Source organism: Heptranchias perlo, chromosome 8, assembly GCF_035084215.1.
Source record: "Heptranchias perlo isolate sHepPer1 chromosome 8, sHepPer1.hap1, whole genome shotgun sequence".
In the NCBI taxonomy this organism is placed as follows: Eukaryota; Metazoa; Chordata; class Chondrichthyes; order Hexanchiformes; family Hexanchidae; genus Heptranchias; species Heptranchias perlo.
This window is the reverse complement of record NC_090332.1, coordinates 24,330,777-24,348,605: the sequence shown is the minus strand read 5'-3', so window position 1 is coordinate 24,348,605 and position 17,829 is coordinate 24,330,777. Positions and strand designations below refer to the sequence as shown.

The 17,829-nt window shown below is 42.9% G+C and overlaps 1 long non-coding RNA gene across 3 annotated transcripts in view; it reads right to left on the bottom strand.

The window, feature by feature from the left end:
- The window catches only part of LOC137324487 (uncharacterized), a 45,787-nt gene extending 29,748 nt beyond the window's left edge, over nucleotides 1-16,039 (bottom strand). For all 3 annotated transcript variants that reach the window (XR_010963634.1, XR_010963633.1, XR_010963635.1), the window contains exon 1: nucleotides 15,955-16,039. This is a non-coding gene — a long non-coding RNA (uncharacterized lncRNA). The remainder of the gene's footprint in view (nucleotides 1-15,954) is intronic.
- Between the last annotated feature and the right edge of the window lie 1,790 nt (nucleotides 16,040-17,829).

Sequence of the window (17,829 nt, the reverse complement as noted above, 5' to 3'; positions counted from 1 at the left end):
TAAGTAATAAGACAGTAATCCAATCTAGGGGTTCGGGTGGTGTTTGAGTCTTGAATAGTTTATTTTCTTTGACCAGTTGATTTGCATGGTCAAAGGCCAAATATCAAAGGCTCAGCAGCTTAGAAATCATGTCCTATGCAATATTTGGTCACATCTATCTATGATTATCCTCACAATCTTCAAATCCTGATTGCGCCCACTATTAATTATTCTACTTGGAAGATAGCAATTATTTACATTTTTCTTTTCTCCTTTTTTCCCCAATTTTCTTACTCCTCTCCTGAAGATGGTGAAGAAGGTGACTCATGGTGGGGCAAAATACCACAGAAACTATTGGCCCTCTGGTACCTAACTCAATTAGCCATTCTTAATGTGAGTCTGGGCAGTGAGTGTTTGAGCCAAGCTCCAATTTTGTCCTCACTTGACATCTACAAGTATGTGGTTTCCACTGGATAGTGATCAGCAGCAGGAACCCTGGCTGCATTTTTGACTCTCCAGCCCAGGATTGCTGACCTCAATTGTATTGCTTCTACTTCTGTCCGGCTGAGATCAGCTAACTCAGCACAGAGTGAGTTAGCTGATCACAGCTGGGACGGAAATGAAGGTTTATTAAGTTTTTAATAAATAGCTTGGCCAGTGCATTTCACGACATGCGCTGTTTTTATTAAAATAGCAGTGCATGACTAAGAACATACAGAACAAGAATAACAGCTTGCATTTATATAATGCCTTTAGCATAGTAAAACGTACCGAGGTGCTTCACGGGAGCATAATCAGACAAAAATTGACCAAAAAAAAAACAAGGCTTCTATGTTGTAGGACCTCATTGTTACAGGGTTATTTTCCATTGCAAACTGCAGAAAGTATTCTCCACTGATATTGGAATATATATATCACCTTTACTGTGCTGTTCAAAACATTCACCAGACATGACAACAGCATAAGCGAGGTTTAGTATAGCTTAAACATTTTATAGCAGCAGTTAAGCGCGAGTCTGCATTGTTGTTTAGTAACAGCTCACGAACTACATCAGGCAAAGCTTCTTTAGATTGTAAATCCCCTTCCTCTCATTACACTGGGCTTGTGCTGCTAGGATTACTGATGGCAGAGGCACTCAAGGGAAGTAAAAGTGCTTTACTTGGTGTGTGGGGTTTGTGGTGCTGCAGGGGGCCACCCTGCTTCACTGAACTGTAGCAGCCTGTGACCGGGATTAGACTCATTATTCCACAGCCCTGCAGGCTACAACAGGGCTAGACGAGGACGTTCAAATGACATCCACTACAGCATACAGAAAACATTGCATTTGTGCACTCAAGTACATGGTTGTGCACAGCTATCCAAATACACCAAATAAATATACCAATACAAATAACTGCACATTCACACACACATACACTCTCCCACACATAATATATATACATGAATGAACAAACTTGCATTTATGTGGCATGTTTCAAGTCGTCAGGACACCTCAAAGGGCTTTACAGCCAATGAACTATTTCTAATATGTAATCACCGTTGTTTTCTGGGCAAACACATAAAATTCCATTCATTTCTCATGTTTATTTTGAATGAAGCTTTTTTTCCTGACTCCTTTCTCTGCCAATATCCTCCCACTTCCTCCTCTTCTAAAGGTGTGTTGATTTATTGCTGGGGTACAGTTCCATAAGCACTGGTCCCCTCAAGTACATAACCCAACTGACCATCATTCATGTTTGAGCCTAGACAAATGGTACTGGCAGTTATTCCATTGCTAGGCACATCACAGTTCTGACCTCACCCAATGTACGCGCAGCACCCACCCCCCTACACACACGCACATACACACACACACACACACACACACACACATTTTCCAGCAGAGATCACAGGATAGTGATCAGGAGTAGGACCCCTGTTTGTTTTTTCCCTACAGCCCAGGGGCAATAATATTAATCATGGTCCCTATCACAGCCCCAGTTGAGGTCAAGTTATCTCAGTATAGACCGGGGACTGAACCTAGGACCTCTTTGCAATGTATGGCTCAATTGCTATTGCCCTAACCAGCAGAGCCAATGAGGCAGCCCTAGTCAGAATTTTTTTGGGGATAAGAAATCTTACTATTTTTTACATTACAGCAGTGACTACACTTCAAACGTACTTCATTGACTGTAAAGAGCTTTGAGGCATCTTGAGGTTGTGAAAGGTACAATATAAATGCAAGTCTTTCTTTCTTCTTTAAATATTGTGTGTAGTATTTTCTATTGAAGGGGATTGATAAGCCAGTTTTTGCATGGGGAGGGTGCAGAGGCGTTGTGTCAGTTTCGTAATGCTGCCGTTCACAAGCGACGTGATGATACATTTCCATGTGACTTAAATAAATAATAATAAATTCATTCACTCCATCATGTTCTTCCAAACAAACAAAATCGCCAAAACTTTATTCATGAAGTTGCCCTTTTAAGACCCACATTGCCCCCCTTGCCTTTTACAGTTCAGGTCGGGAGTCATCCATCCATCACTCTGATGTCTTCGACTGTGGCAGATAAAGAAAACTGTAAAATAGAGCAAGCAAAATACTGCTCCATAAAGGCTGCAAAAACAAGTTTCCTTCGACCGCTGAAAAGTGGTAAAGATGTTCCTGTTGTGTGATTACAGAGTGTTCTGTGGCACTCAGACAGAGCTCATAATCTTAGGTCGAGATCAAGAATTTATAACCAGCTCGAGCAGAAAATAATCTTATATTCTTTTTCAAGTGTGTCATCAAAGTGTGTTATCATGAAGCAGCCCTACTCAGGAACCGCCTGTGCCCTTTACCTATGTGTTTCTTTCTAAAGGAAGAAAAAATAATTTACAGATCATTTTGTTATGAAACACAATCATCAACTTTCACCGTTCTGGATTCTGGTGGTTTTTACTATTCACGAATCAATCTCCTCCAAGTTCCCACTTTTTTTTTCCAAAAGTCCAGCTTCAATTCAAAGCCTTCCTGTATTCTTTTGTGTGTTTGCTTTTGTTGATATTCAATGAACTAACAGATTGAGAAGACAATAAAATCTTAAAGGAGACAAAGCTTTACAATGTCTCTCCATTTCCCCTCCCCCTTGCACTTTGTGCCTCATCCAGAAAGTTGCTCTTGAATATAGTCACATCACAACATTGTTTTAGAGCAGCAACATAATGCTTTGTTTTTATACTATGTTTCCCTCCAGACTAGTTCTCAGGCTGAAATCGGATAGGAACTTGATTGAACAAAATCAGAACTAAAAAAAAAGTTTTTGTTTGCTTTATGCTCATTTTTAAACAGAAAAATTTGTGTGGAACCAATCTGAGTGTGTAAGTACTGAAAGGGACTATATAAGGAATGCTAAGTGACCCTCAATCCAGGGGTCAAACCTTCATTTCACTGTTAAAACCCTTTGACCCTCATTATAACTAAGAAAAAAAATCCCTGTCATTTGAGACAATTCAGTAGGGCTTCAGAAAAACAACTACTCTGAGCATCCCACAATGCCTTGCAAACCAACGCAGAAAAAAAAGAGTATTGCACTTTTAAAAAGCTTTTTAAGCTTTCAAACCTCTTGTTGAGTTGCTAACCATCCCAGTTTAAGACCAAACAGATTGGTTTTTGAGTGGGCTGTACTGAAAATTCTAAAATGTAAAGCATATAACAAAAGTACACGTTTTAATAGTCTTTTTTTTCCATTTGCTTCTGTGTCTCATAATGTGAAGGCATTAGTTATTAATATTTTCAAAGCGAACATGATCTCAGCCTCTGTCCCAATTCTGTGCTTGATTTTAGACTTGGCAAATGGTGAAAATTTTCATGTGAAGGAAGATACACTCTCTGGCTGTACAAAGAAATGGCCTATGAATCTCTATCAGGAAGACAGCATCTATGTTGTGCCCAGTTTGCTATTTTATAGCAAGCAGATCTAAATAAATCTGTGCACTTTCAGACCGATCCATATTAACTTAAAAAAATTACATTTCCCACACCCCTGCTCTATTTGGATCTCTCAGTTTTAAGCACTACTCCGTGTTCTTTTCCTATGGTACTCTGTAAGGAGACACAAGACGGTGACTCCCTGATTGATTTTCCTTCCCTATTTATGGTCTCAGCTTGCTGCCTTTCCCTGACAATCCGATGAAGACAGAGAACTCATCATATAGGGAGGGTAAGAACCAATATCCACCACTGTGTGGCACCGTCCTTTGGTACATCAATTGACTGTAATACAGATTGTGTTCAAATCAACCTTTAAAAAAAATTCAACGTATAACTACGTCATTGAAGAGTTCTACTGTAAAGTATCCTTTGGTTAAGCCAGATATTTCAGTTTGAAATTTGGATGGATTTTGAAGTAACTGTCTGTCTGAAGTGAAGATGTGGAGCTTGTATAAATAATATAGATAGATAGATAGATAGATAGATAGATAGATAGATCCTGCTTTCCTTCAACCACCTCACTAACCTATTCTTAAATGTTGACATGGTTTCTGCATCAATCACTAACTCCAATAGTGCATTCCTCAGACTCACAACCCTTTACATAAAAAAAATTCTCCTCTGTCTTCCTTGACATAAAATTTCCATAGTCTTAGCCATTCAGGCAATATCAAGTTTGATGCACTATTCACTTATTTCTATCAGTATATATTCTCCTATTGCTTAATCCTCTTCCAAACCAGATATTTGTTAAGATCCTGAGTTACTCTCATGTTTGGTTAGTTTCATTGATGTGTGGTAAGGACACATGATGCTAAGTGAGTCTTCCCGAAATGTGATGAGTCTGACTGAGTTTCACTGGTATTTGGTGAGTCTGCCTTTTTTTCAGTGAGTCAACTGACTACTCTCACAACTTCTCTGTAAACAACCCAGATTTGGCCGATTGAAACGTTGTAAATTATATATTACTTTTGCGAAGATGTGGGTCTGTCTGTTCCAACTTTGCGATACAATGAAATGTAAAAAGCGTAAAATTCATTCGCTTCTTTAGAGAAATCATTTCTAAGACACTAAAACAAAGTATTGAGCAGTTACGATGTGAAGAAATGGAAGGAGGGGGTGGAGTGTTGTTCGCCTGTCATGGCCTATAATCTCACTGCAATTCATTTTTGAACCTTGTCGTTGCTGAGACTGTCATGGAAATCGTTACTTTCACTGTGAAACACACTTGTAGAGTCACTTGAAAATAGGCAGCATGGGAATTTTATGCCTTTTTTGTGTGTGTGTGTATGTGTGTGTGTGTATGAGGAGGCCAATGAAAAGGGAAATTTCTTCAGAAACCACCATAACCTTTGTGCCATGATGAAGCAGCAGTGAAAGTTTTTTAATTAGTGGTTTGTGAATGGAGCTTGGTTTTTTCCCTCTGTGAAGCAGTCTGAACTTGTGCAACTGTAGCTAATTTGGCTGCAAGTAAAAGTGCAGGTTCACATCAGTGCTGCCAAAAGCAGCCCCCCCAACCCCCCCGCCCTCCCATATCCCTGCGGGGTCTCCTCACATGGAGCGCTCCTGCTAACCAATGCGCATTTTAACACCCGCTTAACTTCAGAACAATACTTCATCTTTTGTCTTGGAAGGGGGAGGCGGATCTCCGGTGGTGGGAATTGATTCTGTCGCACAGCATGCTTTCAGAAAAGCTAAACTTTTACTGCTCGTATTATAATCAATCTGCAAACGTGTCGGTCACTTGAAAAAAAACAGGATGAAAGCAAGAGGATGAAGGGGGCTGCTGTTTTGAAGGGGGGGTTTTGCACACTATCAAACAAGATATAGTCGTGCTTCAAATTTTAAGGTTTGGTTTACTCCCTTCCGTCTTAGCTTGTCAAATTCAAAATCAGGTCCAAGCTTCAGAAAAATGCTAAATCTTTTCCGATGCGGTCATTTTAATCCGGAGCGGGTTTCGGATAGGCGAGGGACCAAACGCTCTTGCGGGCCTAAATTTCAGGCTTGGGGTATTTTAACTACCGGAGCTCATTTAAATTTGGCTGGCAGGTTTCCCACCCGTTTGCACTGGGAACGGGAAGCCCGCCCATTTTCAGTGGGTAATTTCCGGCAGGCCTCCAGAGGCCGATTTAAAGTGGGAATTCACCTCTTAAAGGTAAACTGTGTTCACTGCTGTCGGACTATTTCTGTGATACTACAGTAAGATTTTATGCAGCAATGAAATAGTAACATATGAAGAGAAGTAAGCCATTCAGCCCCTCGGGCCTGTTCTGTCATTCAATTAGATCATGGCTGATCTGTAGCCAACTCCATTCACCTGCCTTTATTCCATATCCCTTGATACTCCTACCCAACAAAAATCTATCGATCTCAGTCTTAAAGTTTTCAATTGACCCACCATCCACAGCCTTTTGGGAGCACAAGTTTGAGATTTCCACTACCCTTTGTGTGAAAAAGTGCTTCCTCATTTCACTCCTAAATTTGCTAGCTCTAATTTTAAGATTATGCCCTCTTGTTCTGGATTCCCCCACCAGAGGAAATAATTTATCTGTATCTACCCTATCAAATCCCCTTTATCATTTTAAACACCTCGATTAGATCATCCTTCAACCTTCTAAACTCAAGGGAATACAAACCAAGTTTAAACCATGTGGCCTCATAATTTAACCCTTTAAACTCTGGTATTATTCTGGTGAATCTGCACTGTACCCCTTCCAAGGCCAATATAGGTTTCCTGAGGTTCGGTGCCCAAAACTGAACACGGTACTCCAGACGGGGTCTGACCAAGGCTCTGTACAACTGAGGCATCACTTCCTCACTTTTGAATTCCAGTTCCCATGAGAAAAAGATCAACATTCCATTAGCCTTTTTGATTACATTTTGTACCTGTGCACTAGCCATTTCTGCTCATGGACACCTAAATCCTTTCACTCCTCCACATCCCCTAGTCTCTCACCATTAAGAAAATATCCCAATTTGTCTTTCTCAGATCCAAAATGGATGACCTCACACTTGTCCACGTTGAACTGCTTCTGCCATAGTTTTGCCTACTCATTTAGTCTGTCTATGTCCCTACGTAACGTTCTCCTCTCATCCACACAACTTACTGTGCCTCCTAAATTAGTGCCATCTGCAAACATGGATATACAACTCTCTATTCATTTATCCAAGTCATTAATACATTTGGTGAAAAACTGAGGCCCAAGTACAGATCCCCGGGGAACACCACTTGTCACATCCCGCCAATCAGAGAACGTTCTCTTTATCCCTATTCTCTGTTTCGTACCTTCCATCCGATTACCAACCCATGTCACAGGGTTACCTCCAACGAAACAAGCCCCAGGTTTTCTGAAACCTCTGGAATGTCCTAGTCGAAGAGATGAGGTCGAGAAGGGAAGTTCTCTTTCCCACCATTGGCAGGAAAATACCAAAAATGGACATTCACCAGGCCAGGAGCATCTGCCCCAGGACTTGGGTTCAATGCAGGAAATGTTTCAATGACCCGACAAGCACAGCAAAGGTGAGTACAGCTCTTCATTTCTCCAGTTTTCTCTCAATAACACCTGGCAATAGTCCTTTCCCCTCTCTCCCAAGCACACTGAACAATTCCCTCCCTTGCATCATATCCTTCATCACCCATCACATGGGTACACTATACCACCTCTCATTCTCAGTCCAAACACACACTCATCTCTTGCTTGTTGCCTTTGCAGCAGCCACTAACAGCATTCTCTTCTCACATGGGGGCTATTGCAGAACACCACTTTGATGACTCCTTCCTCACCTCACATTCCAGCCACTTGCTTTCCATTCAACACCTCCTCATCCTGCCTGCATCTTGCTTCTTTTCTCTCTCAGCATATGAACTACAGGCAGAAACCCCACACGTGTGTTCTCCCTTTCAGTAGACTGTCATTAATTCTCACCATCTCTTTCTGCAGGAGAAAACAGCACATATCACAATGGAGAGGACTAAGACTGGGAGAGGAACACCCAGCATCAAGATTCTGTCTGAGCTGGAGCAACAAGCTTTTTAGATAAGTGGCCCCTCAAGAGCTGTCTGCACTGGAGATTTCGAGGCTGTGGGTTTATCTGAACAGGGTCTCTGACTGCTACTTGTTTCCCTTCATGTACCTCAGAAAAACACACATTCAGCCAGTTTAACACCAAGTCGCATTGTGAAGCCAATCATCTTCTGTGCAGCCAATGTACAGGCTAACTGTTGTCCCTTTTCTGTCTCCTCTAGCTCCTTCTCCAGCAGCAAAAGCCTCTAGAGGAAGACATGTTGGAGGAGTATAATCCTTCTGCGGAGGCACCGTCAACCGTCCCATTCCTCCCAAGAACCAGCACAGAGATTGGCATCCTGAGTGGGTTAGAAATTAAATGACAGGGGCCTGCGTGTGGTAACGCACCCAGCACAAGTGAGCAGGAGCAGGTAGTGGTGGCAGGGACAGCCCAGGAGTTGGCTCACCAGAGGGTGAGGTCCTCTACCAGCTCTGATAAGAAGGACAGAAACGCAGACTTCAGGGGCCCAGCTATGAAAAGAAAACTGTTTGCCTCACACAAGCAGTTATACAAGACATTGGAGGGCTTGTCAAGGAGTTTCAGCAGCATGGCTGAAATTATGGAGGATTCCATCTCCAGCTTGTGTGGTAACATCTCACACTGCGTTCTACTTTGGAGCATGTGGCCAGCTCCAGGTATGCTGCAGCCAGTCCCTCACAACAGCAATCAATGTTAGCAGCCTTTGCAGCTTTGGTGGAAGCTCAGACAGCTACCATCCAGACTCTGGGCTCCACATTGGAGAGACGGGTGCATCGAATAGTTGGGGCTTTCAAGGCACCACTCATCTCCTACAGTCAGCTCGCCAACATTTGACACTTTGGTCTGCAGGTTCTTTTCAGAGCAGCTTCTGAGTCTGCATTGTCAGTCCGTCATTCATATAAAAGTTGACTGAATGGTTTCAATGTTCTTTAATTCAGGATTAAGGGGGAAACAAGGACTGTTAATGCAGAGGGGCGTTGTGTAACTTTTCAGGAGAGGGGAATGAACAGGTCACTGGAAGCGCTGTTCAATCAGCTGATCCCTGGCCTCTTTGGCTGCAATGCATTGTGCTTCTTTTGCTACTCCCTCGCCTTCATCCAATTCTTCCTCATTAGGTGATGACTCGTCCTGTTGCTCCGCCTCCTTCAACTGCAGTCCTCTCTGTATTGCCATGTAGTGCAACATACAATACACTACAATGATGCAACATACATTGTATGAGGCATATTAAGGGAGCTCCCAGGTCTATCCAGGCACCTGAACCTCTGCTTCCCCTTACATCCTCTTATGTTCCTGGAAGGGAGGAATAGTGGGGGGATGGATGAGGTGTCGCAGATGAAGGTGTCGTGACAGCTGCCCGTGAAACTAGCGCAGACTTGCATTATCCTTCTGCAGTGGACATTATTTGAGTAATAGCCCTTCTGGGTGCTGGTTTGTCTTCTGGTGCCTTGATGGCTACATGAGTACAGTCTCTAATGCCCTGGATACAAGGGAAACCAACCATCTTAAAGCTGTCACATTTTACATGTTGGTGTCCATGGAATAGGTGATGTATCAGTTGGCCCTGCAAATAGGGCATTGGTGGCTTGTTTGATGGAGCTGTACATTGCAGATTGGGTAATGTGGGTGATGTTCCCTGTAACAACCTGGAAGAAGCCTGAGGTTAAGGGCAGTGGTGACTGACAGCCACTGGCACAGCTTAGCCACCTGAGCCAGCAGGCAGCAGGTCCTGTTGTAGGAGGCTGCATAGCTCAGTGACAGCCTGCTTGGTGAAGTGCAGCCTCCTAATGCAGTGCTCCTCAGTCATATCAAGAAACGTGACGCTTGGCCAATAGAGCCCGTGGGCTGGTAAGCCCTTCGACCACCAGCCCCCCTCACCTGCTGTCTTCTAACAGGCCCATCTGCTGCTCATCCTGGTTGTTGAGGCTGCCGCTGCTCCTCTTCCTCCAACTGTTCCTCCATCCAAAGCAATGAAGCAAAAATGTGAGAGCTTAATCAGGATGAATAGGGCAAAAAAGACAGAAGCAAGCAATCTCCCAACTCAGAAATCCCTTGGAATTCCAGTAAGCACAATAGCAAACAGATCCCAATCTTATGCATTCCCCCTCCCTTCATCCCATGATTGGCAGTCATGCCTTCAGCCACATTGGCCCCAAGTTCTGCAGTTCTATCCCTAAACCCTTCTGCCTTTCTACCTCACTCTCTTCCTTTAAGACCCTCCTTAAAACCCAGCTCTTTGACCAAACTTTTTGTCAGCGTTCCTCATATCCTTCTTTGGGTCAACTTCCATTTTTTTCGTTTCTGTTTAAAGAAGCTATATAAATGCATGCTGTTGTATCAGAAATCCAGACATATTTTGACCTTCAGATCACAAAATACATATGGGTAAGGAAGGTCATTTGCTGCATCCTAGCATTCCTACACAAAGAACCCAGTCTCCCATCATGGCATCCAACTGTTTCCTAAATTATTTCAGGCTTTTTTGTCCTGTCACTACCCAGGAGCTGTAGGTCATGGCATTTTCAGGGAATAATTTTGCTCATAAGTAAATTCTCAAATCTACCACAGCAAGTCCCAGTGGAAGCACTTTGTACAACACGTATGATCATGTCTACGTAATAGACAGTTGTTATCTCTTGTACAAAGAATGGAATTATCCACATACTTTTCCATGGACCATTGGCAATTGAATCAAAAATTCAAATACTTTTCTTCAGCACTAGTGAGCACATGCTGTAGCTATAGTAACACGCTTAATGGCTGTCCTACTTTAAAAAAAAACTGGTTGCTAAGGCAGGCCAAACTCCGGTACTAATGAGTAAGTTTATTTTAAATAGTTAACAAAATTTAAAGAAAGTGGAATATAATGTACTAAATAAGAAAAAATCTGCATGGGACATTTTATGAATGTGTATTCCACTTGCAAATTCCACTAACCCAATTACTTGAATCATATTGCACTTCATCTGTGGAATAAACCTTGTATTCAAGAAGCCATTATCACATTGTTTCATAATTTACAGCATATCTTTATTCTCTGCCTTTAATCACTTTAAAAACCAGGAACAAGTTATAGAAAGAAAATTCAGTCACGTACATCTCAGCTCATGTCAAAGGTCATGATGTGGTTTGCTGTCCCAGAACACTTTCTAAATGAGAACCAGCTTTGTGAACACTACTGCAGGAGAATTCAATCAGGTACATCTCAACTCGCATCAAAGGCCATTATGTAATTTCCTGTGCCGGAACACTTTCTAAATGAGAACCAGGTTGGGAACACTACAGCAAAAAATCTAATCAGGTACAGCTGAGCTTACTTTAAAAGGCCTACTTTTGGATGTGTGGCATAGAGCTCACTGTCCAGCAAAATAAAAAGCTATGGTCTTTATCCTATCTGTTTTCTAATCTGGCTGGCAAGGCCTAGATCCACATATTTAAATTCACTGTTGATGGTATTCAGCCATTTTAACACTTGAAATAATGTATATTGCCAGTGGCAAGGGTTAGTGCCCCTAATGCCAGTATAGGTCAGATTTTTTTTTGAAAAACATGAAGACCTACTCACTGTTTCCATGGCATCAGCACAATCGGAGTCATGACCTGCTGTAGACAAGATTTTGGCCATTTGCAGCAGGTGTCCGCGCACATGTACTGGACAGTGATTAGGAGTACAAATCCTGGCTCATTTCTGAAGTTACAGCAGTGGAGCAAATGCAGCTGAGGAAATTCTCAGACATTTCTTTTGCCAGTTTGCACGTCTTTCCTCCCTTCGTCCTCTTTTGAAAGGAATAACTCCTGTGAGATACACAGTGTCATGGACATGAGGCACTCTGCAGTACCTCACCCAAGTTACCATTTTTTATGTACGAGCATAAATAGTCACCTGGAATTTCTGCGGGGACTCTCCCGATCCCCTGCCATAATTTCGGTGGAAGATCAGCGGAATCTCCAGAGAAGCATTTCTCTGGGGTTTTCGCCAACCATCCGGTGAAATTACAGCGTCCGATCGGGAAAGTCCCCGCACCAATTCTACCCAAGTGAATGTCAGCTTGCTATTCCTTCATGGGAGGCATCATTTCCTAGCTCAATCCTGTCTTCACTTAATATTCGCAGACATGCACTTTCCAGTAGGGCTCACTAAAAACTGATCAAGAGTGGAGACCCTGGCTGATTTTCCATCCACTAGCGCATTGAGGTCAAGTTTAGCAGCTTTGCTGCCAAGATGCTCCTGGTCTGTATGGATTGTATCCCGCCAGGCAGTTTATTTACCAAACAAGCCATTGGGGCAGTTCACATTAATACACTTAACTGTAGGAGCCAGCCCTACCCAAGGTGATGGATTTGCATTGTGTTAGCTCCAATGTCAAGATAACGGCCCAGAATTTAACGGACACTGTGAAACTGTTGTACATATGAATATTGCAGTTTATGCCTACCAACCAATGAGAGTCCAGCTCCTCATCATGACGGATAATAAAATAATAGGTAAGTATAACATGTGAGCAAACTTTGCTACTGGCACAACAACAACAACAACAACAACATTCATTTATATAGTGCCGTTAACATAGTAAAATATCCCAAGGCGCTTCACAGGAGCGATTATCAAACAAAATTTGACACTGAGCCACATATGGAGATATTAGGACAGGTGACCAAAAGCTTGGTCAAAGAGGTAGATTTTAAGGAGCATCTTAAAGAAGGTGAGAGAGGTGCAGAGGTTTACAGAGGAAATTCCAGAGCTTAGCGCCTAGGCAGCTGAAGGCATGGCCGCCAATGGTGGAACGATTAAAATCGGGGATGTGCAAGAGACAAGAATTGAAGGAGCGCTGAGATCTCAGAGGGTTGTAGGGCTGGAAGAGGTTATAGAGCTAGGGAGGGATGAGGCCATGGAAGGATTTGAAAACAAGGATGAGAATTTTAAAATTGAGGCGTTCCTGGACTGGGAGCCAATGTAGGTCAGTGAACACAGGGGTGATGGGTGAACGGGACTTGGTGCGAGTTAAGATATGGGCAGCAGAGTTTTGGATGAGCTCAAGTTTATGGAGGGTGGAAGATGGGAGGCCGGCTAGGGGAGCATTTGAATAATCAAGTCTAGAGGTAACAAAGGCTTGAATGAGGGTTTCAGCAGCAGATGAGCTGAGGCAGGGGTGGAGACAGGCGATGTTGCGGAGGTGGAAGTAGGCGGTCTTGGTGATGGAGCGGATATGTGGTCAGAAGCTCATCTCAGGGTCAAATAGGACACTCCGTTTGTGAACGGTCAGGTTCAGCCTCAGACAGTGGCCAGGGAGAGGGATGGAGTCAGTGGCTAGGGGACGGAATTTGTTTCCGGGGACAAAAGACAATGGCTTCAGTCTTCCCAATATTTAGTCGGAGGAAATTTTTGGTCATCCAGTACTGGACGTCGGACAAGCAGTATGACAAATCAGGGACAGTGGAGGGGTTGAAGGAGGTGGTGGTGAGGTAGATCTGTGTGTCAACAACGTACATGTGGAACCTGTCATTGTGTTTTCGGATGATGTCGCCGAGGGGAAGCATTTAGATGAGAAATAGGAGGGGGCCAAGGATGGATCCTTGGGGGACTCCAGAGGTAACGGTGCGGGAGAGGGAAGAGAAGCCATTGCAGGTGATTCTCTGACTCAACTGGATAGATAACAAGCATGCCAGTTTTTCCAGAATATCTGGGCTCAACATGTATTTGATGCATAATGCAGCTTAGAAATGCCAACACGATGGTGCTCTGAGTTTCAGAGGAAGTCAGAAAAGTCCAATGTGCTGGTCAACACAACCTGCCAAGTGTAATGCCTCATTTAGGCCCCTTATTTGCATATGCAAAAGGCCTATTTCAGGCACGGGCATTGCATTTTTGACCTTTACCAATATGGTGTGCGGCGCACTTCTGGCTCGTAATGAGCATACCCTTCCTGACCGCCATATTGGCGGCTGTTTAGCACCTGAAAAACGGGCACTGTGCAGCCGAATTTCTAGGCCATAATGTCCCAAGATACTTCAGAGAGGAGAAAAGGATGCCAAGCAGCAATGGAACAGTTACATCTGATGAACAAAAACACTAATGAGTTGTATCACTGCTCCAGCCGTTCAGGGTCCTTTTTAATATTAACTTTTCTTGAAATATCAAAGAGATAAATGCTGTAATTGTAGTCTAAGGTCTTCTTCAACTGAAAGATTGACTGCAATCCTTGTCTTTAGCATTTTCTAACAGCAGCAAACTCCAACTTCTCAGCACCTTTAATAAGAGGATGTTTAGAATAAAACTATGGTTTATTTTGGTGTTATGCCAAATGCATGATGAGGAAAAAAAACCTAGCTGCTTTGAATCTTGATGCCAAAATGGCAGTCCTGAAGTTTTTTTAATTTTAAGTATGACTCGTAGCTCCTTTAAGCACTATTTACTACATGGCAATATATGCCTCATGTGCTAATTCCATGCAGGTGGCAATATAGTTCCTTGTACTCTCTTCCTATTGCATGACCCTATATTTAACAATACATTATCACAAAGCTGTAGCAAGCATCATGCTGGCTTCCTGTCTCATGGAAAATGCAGGCTCAGCTGAATAGCTAATAGTGGACTCAACTCTTTCAAGCAGCAATTATAAATCTCCCAGGCATGGCATGGAAAAGCAATGAGCATACAAGTCTATTTTTCTTTTTTACAAACATTCTTTGTGGTTTACCCATCCTCTTCTGAAGGCACTGATTCATGTTGGCGTACAATTCCATGGACACTGCCAACCTTCGAGTACTTCACCCAAGTGACTACTGTTCATGTTTCAGCCTGGAAGGTGAATGCTGACCGGTTCTCCAACCATACTGGGGCATCACAGAGAAGCCCGATCCTGTTCTCATCCACAAACAGGCCACTTTCCTTCAGGGGTCACTGGATATTAATCAGAAGCAGGAACCTTGTCTAATTTTTCCTCTCCTAAGCCTGGGACCATTGATAAGAATTGTAGCAACCTTCCACCACTGCTGCTAACATGGTTATAGATAAAGGAATCAAGCTTTGGACCTTAATGATATATCACACTAAGCAATACATTTACCCATAGAGCCACTGGAAGAGTCTAAAAGGTCACTGCCCAATGACTCCTGCTGGGACGTGCCTTTGCGTGCACTGGGACACAACCTTACAGACTACAACACACTCTGTGGGATATGGTTGAGAGAAGGGGATCTGTTATGATCATTACCAGCGAAAACTCTGGTGTCGCACTTTATGACGCATCAGCTCCTGTTGCATGTGTTCCACCTTCATAACACACTTCTCAGATTTTATGCTGTATTTAAACAGTATACTGAAAATGGAAGTTTTAATTTGATGAATTATCACTTTTTATTAAAGCTGTATATCGAATTATGAGTTTGTATAGAATAGGAAAATATGCCATTTACAAATTAACATGGAGGTTTGAACAGACGGGGCAATTCTAACTTTTATCGCCGAGCGAGAAATGGGTGACAGCGAATCAGCTAGCCCACTTTACACCTTGCTCCATTTTCTTTTGAAAGAAAATCGAGCGAGATGTAAAAGAAGTTGTGGATTTGCTATCGCCTGTTTTTCTCCTGGCAATAAAAGTTAAAATGACCCCTAATGAGTACGATCCTGTGCTGGTTATTCAGCATACCCCAAGTGCCTTAGCTCTGGCACCAATTAGACCACCTATTTGACATTCCCTCTTGCTTATGGTTCCATCATCTGTGCCCTCTACAGCCTTCACTTACACATGTCAGAAGGGTTGATAAATGACACATTGTGCTTTTGTGTACAATTACAAATCATGCAGGCTGATAACAACTATGTTGAGAGTGGGGCAGAACAGTCATTTCAAAACAACTTTAGCAACGTTAGAGGCTTCCCAGTGACTTGAACACCTTTAACTTTAACCATTTATATTTTCTTCTGTCGTATATCAGGATTGAAACATTTCTAATTAATATTTTAAAAACGTACAACTTACCTATTGTTCACAACAACTTTTGAAATTTCAAAACAACCCCATAGACTCGTAAACATCCATCGCCGTCTGTACTTTGACATCATTTCCTGCTGCAGGAAATCATATGGTGGAGGAAACTCTATCAATAAGCAAACCCAACTGCAGACAATAGCAGCGGAGATAAATTACTGCCATGTTTCAGCTGTGGGTGAGGCCTACAGCCTTCCTGCCTGTTAGATCAGACTTATAAAACCTTTTGTCTCTCCTAACAGCAGTGATATACTGTTGTTTATTTTTTCTTTCTCTTGCCAATTTACCAGCCTTCTCTCCTCTCCACTCCTGACATTGTTGACGCTTTGCTGGGAAATGGTTCCTCGGGAACCAGCTACCCTTCAATAGGTTACATAAGGAGCCATTATTCGTGTGAGTCTTAACAGTGAGCGTCAGCTGGTTGCCCACAGAGGGCATTACTGCCGAGCCTTTTCCTGTCTTCATACAACATCCATGTGCATTTCCAGCAGGGATTGCTGGATAGCAATCACGAGGCGAGGGTGGGGGGGAACCCTGGCTGATTCTCCCCGTCTTACCCCAGTAGCAAAAAGCCAATTGTAGCACCCTTATAGCCGCCCTGGTTGGGATTGGTTAAATCAGTACAGATCGAGGATTAAAACTGCAACTTGCCTGGTCTGTATAATCCAACTACTCACTGGATAAAGTTGTTGAGCTACTGGAAGAGGTTTAGCTTTTGGATTTTTAATTAGAAATGCTACAGGAGAAGTCTTTATCTTAGCCAAGACATCCAGTTCGATCCTGTGCTCAGTTAGCTGGTCTCAGCCTGGATGTTACGACTGGCTACCGTACCCTGGGTTAGGGAAAGGCAAACTATCCAGGGTTCCAATCCTGATACAACAGCTCTTACTGAAAGTGCATGCATGCAGATACTTGTAAACAATTTTACAACACCAAGTTATAGTCCAGCAATTTTATTTTAAATTCACAAGCTTTCGGAGGCTTTCTCCTTCCTCAGGTGAACAATTGTCAACCCCAGTCCATCACCGGCATCTCCACTTCATGCAGATACTAGGTGAGGACAGGCGTTAGGAATGAATGTGATGTCCTCCACAGTTGAATAGCCGGCCAACCCTCACTATTAAAGCTCCCACATGAATGCTGGCCACTCGGCAAATACCGGAGGCAGATTGCTGTCTGTGACATCATACTTGCTGAAGGAGTCAAGGCCTTCAGGAGAAGAGAGAAAATTGGAGGGAAAATAATTGAACAAAAAAGAATCACCTTTGGAGTAATTCATTGTCCAAAAGAAAAACCGCTGTGGCATTACATACGAACAAAAGAACAAACAAGAAATGATGGACTGGAAAAGATCTATTGGTCCATCCAGCCTTAACCCACACAACTGTGATGCTTTGTGCATCGCAGTACATACACTCCCCACCCCAGCCGGAAGCCATGTAATCTCCTGGGGGAGGCAAAAATACAGATAAAAATCCAGGCCAATTAGGAAAAAATATCTGGACAATTCCTCTCCGATCCCCTTATGCGATCGAAACTAGTCCAGAAGACCCCTCTGGCCCTGATCATTCTATGTAGCACATACCCCTTGTACGAGGTGATCACCGCCCCAGCCAGAAACAAGTCCAGCTCTTGCTTGAAGGAATTCAGTGAATCCACGTTTACCGCAAGAACTGGCAGCCCATTCCAGCGGACCACTATTGTCTGGGAAAAGAACCACCTCCTGACATCTAACCTGGTTCTGCCTTTACATAACTTAAGATTGTGACCTCTGGTCCTCCCTAACCTATAGAGTTGAAGCAAATTGTCTACACAAACACAATCTAATCCCTTCATCATTTTATAAACCTCAATCAAATTGCCTCT